The following is a 4,011-nucleotide window of genomic DNA, read 5'->3' on the forward strand; positions in this document are numbered from 1 at the left end:
GTTCAATAGACAAAGCTCCGTGATTCAAACCACATTTCGCAGATAATTCACAAATAATGATAATGCTTGCTGTCATCTTAATCAGTAATTACGACACCATTTCTTACTGTATTTGTTGTTGCAAAATTCTTGCCTCCTTTAATAAGCCAGAAAGCATCATACACTCATTTCGTGTATAGTTGAAAATTTAAAAATTATTGCGATATTGTCATCATTGGAAAAATCTGTTTGGATATAGTCCGAAACATATGTCTCTATTCTAGCTAGTTATCGTGAAAGTTGTCGGCTGGAGAAGGGTCATAACAACTAAAAATCCTCTTAAAACAAGACCAAGCTTTTCTGACCCACTCTAGTCTGGTCGACAACTGTCAAACTAGTTTTCAAAGGCTAGAATAGAGGCAGATGTTTCTGACTACTTTTAATAGTGAGGTTATGGGATAGGATATGATTACTTCTTCTGAAACACCTCACCAAGCCCTGGATAGCATACCAGCTATCATAATTAAGGATTTCCCAGTGTCTTTTTATGAGAATCCATGGTTTAATTTTATATGTCGTTTAAAGCCATATGGAGTACCTTGACATGGGACATATGTAACCGAGTAATGAAGTATGCGTTTGAGACTTATATTACAATGTAATTTATGTGAATCATCTTCGAACTCGAATTAAAAAAATCAATTTTCTTATATTGTCTTAATTATTGATAACCGGGTTGTAAAAGTGCAGAATTCTACTTCACTGTAACCTTTCATTTATATTCTATAGCCGGTATCTTCTATTATTTATATTATTCACGATGTATTGGGTTTCTGTAATTAGCAGAGTTCCAACGAGAAGCAAGGGATGGTCCAGCAGACAAATAATCTTAGATTTCAATTTATTCTGTAAACAAACAATAACAGATAGAGTTTAAGCTTACCTTTCAATCATCAATATTCCAAACCAAAGTACACCATAGAGAATCGGATATCCAACGAGTTCTGTTAAAGCAAAACTCGTCACACACGATTGTTTATCTGTGAAGAAATGCAATTTAATAAAATCTTAAATCGACTCAAATCGGGCACTTTGTCTTAGCACACGAGTTTTATAAGTACGTTTAAAGTCTATTAACTGTTAAAAAAACTCACACAACACTTGGTCTCTGCACATCACATGAACCATAACGACTGAATCTTTTAGATGTTTTCACTATAAAGTTATAAAAGTATCTCACTTGTTGTGAATGAGATTCAGAAGTCTGAAAGAACTGCAATTTATCACTCTCACGGCAGTTGTTCTGTCAATAATAATGAGAACGGGATTACAATACAAATATACCCTAAGCATATATACCCTAAGCATACACCTGATGCCACACTGCGATGGAGATGTCAGGCTTAACACTGAGTTCTTATCTATTAACAGTTCTTACAAAATTATACAATCAATTAGCGATCGTAAGAAAGCCAAGTCCTAATTTTTGCGTTTAGCCATATTAAGAAAAACCGATGTCACTCCGTAATTGCGATGTCAGGAAACACTTCCATTTTAAAAGTCTCTTTACTTGAAATCTACAATCAGACTAAACGCTAGGCTTGTCTGTATTGAACTAAGTACAGTGAATGACTGAACAAAGTTAAAGTCGTCAGCCTAACAACATAACAAACTAGCACGCTGGTTTTCCCGCCTTAAATAATTTATTCGTTAAGTTTCAGCTAGTAATCAGTTAGCGTGAAATCTTTAAGATGTGTATCGGCCTACAATTGTTTTAATCCACCGGAGAATGAAGTGTGACCTCCTGCTTTTCTGCACCTGGACTAATGAAGACAGGATCCACTAGCTGATAGGTATCAGTTCAATGCCATTCCAAAGATGCACGCAATCCCACAAGTAAAGGTACTTATTGTTACGTTTGAACGATAATCATGTTACATTTGAACAGAAACTACATCACAAAATCTTTCCTTTCGTCGCATTAATTGGAAAAAAATCACGAAGAAGTACACTCAAATTACAGTTGTATTAGAAATTATTCTCAGATCCTCGTTTTCGTTTCTCCTGCTCATTCAGAAGTCTGTCATTGCAGTCAATACAGATTAACATTAATGATAAATCAAGTTAAACGTAAACATCCTCAACAAACTGCCATTCAATTGTACATTTTAAGCAGTAAAAGAAGACTATAAGAATTATCTTCAAACGTCGTGTAAGTGGCTAAATTTATAAGAATTACAAATGACGAAATAAAAATATCACTTGTATTTTTTGTATCTTTTACGTAAAATCAGTGTTAAAGTCGAAGTGATAAATTGCTTCTGAAGAATTCTTTTTGAAAAAAGATATATTAAGCGACTAAACTTAAACTATATTATTTGTTCTGGCTGTAGTTGGAAGTAGTTGATTTACATGGAAGGATCTTGGATTTTCTTTGACTATTTTCCATCTTACTATGCTGAATGGCTGATTACAATATCATATCATGTTTTCCACGTGGAGGACTACTGCAGTTGTTACCATTTTTAAAAGGATTGGAGTTTTACGTCCTACTTTTCTGCACCTAATGTTGTTTAGGTTCACATTGAAATGTATGTCATTGTCAACTGGAATTCTGTAATTCATTATTTCTTAATCCGCTTACCGCTTCATTTACATGCAATCGGTTGACATGTTAAGGATCTATATATTGTCATATAATACCCCAGTCTACTATGCCGACATTTCTCGCCACAGAAAACTGCATACTTTGTTTTGACCCTAGCCGACTTACTGTTAATTCACATTGGCAATGGTTGGCAATCTTTACGTCCAAGGGTTAATAATATAGAATATATATACCCTACACTGTTTTTTTGTGGTTTGATTGTTTTAAATCTAATTACAACTGCTGACTGAATTCTGATTAACCACTTCATTCCAATTACATCGTCGTTCTCACAAATTGTCTTTTTGTGTTTAGTTGATTGCCCGTAGTTTTTATTTCTCCCAGAATAACAATAAAGCTTTCAATCTTAATTTCTTGATTCGATTAAACTGGTTTTTATTACTATGATTACGAGTTGTAACAATCGGCACGAGTTTTTAAACATGAACATATCGTATAACTGTGATTAGAGACTAAAGAAATTTTTGACATAAATTAAAAGTGCGTGTACTGACATTACTTACTGTCTATATTGGGAAAAATCTAATTCAAGAATGCAGCTGAACTGACACAGAAATGTAGCATCTAAGACCTTGAAAATGACGTGAAATGGGGTCTAATGCCTTGCCGTTCTACATCTGATTATGCTGTTGAAGTTGTCATGCAGTGCGTAAAGAAGGAACGAGAGCGACATTAGGGCTTCGGTTTATTGTCCCATCTGATCAAATAGTCTTTTTCAAGGTCAGTCCAGTCCCTTTGACGAAGAGCGAGTTGAAATATCCAAATATATTACCTTGACCTATGCTCGAATTGAATCATGCACCGTCAGGTTAGAGTTCAAGCTTCCGTCTCAAAGAGCCACACCGGCCTCGCACTGAGCAATAAAACCAAATTAAACACGTTGTCTATATATAGTTACCCGATAATGAAACCAGTGTCTACAAATTGGTGCCAGCCATCCCAGATTCAGATTGCAATAATTCATCAAAGGTTCTGACCTGTTTCTCCATTAGCAGACGTGTCCATCAACGCGATCTAATTGATATTTGGTAGAAACATGGAGTAAGAGACCTTAGTTCCATTCCACAATGGAATTCTGTACATACCATTGTAGAAAGCTTTTAGTCAAGACGGTTTAAATGTTTTGATATCCAAACCTCAAGATTCCTAGAATATGTTGGAGGAAGATTTGTTCGTTTTATGTACGATTATTGTTCTCATCCAGATTTTTATAGTCGCTACCCAGGTCGGATTGACGGGTGAGTTCTGATGGACCTACGAAAAAGCTGCTGTGTTGACAAATTCGGAATTTAGTTTTCTGATGCCTCCTTTACTCGCTATCTATTTGAGCCCCAGTTCTTAATATAATGGAGCTGAAATTCAAT

The sequence above is a fragment of the Lottia gigantea genome (assembly GCF_000327385.1).
Source record: "Lottia gigantea unplaced genomic scaffold LOTGIsca_21, whole genome shotgun sequence".
NCBI classification, from domain to species: Eukaryota; Metazoa; Mollusca; class Gastropoda; family Lottiidae; genus Lottia; species Lottia gigantea.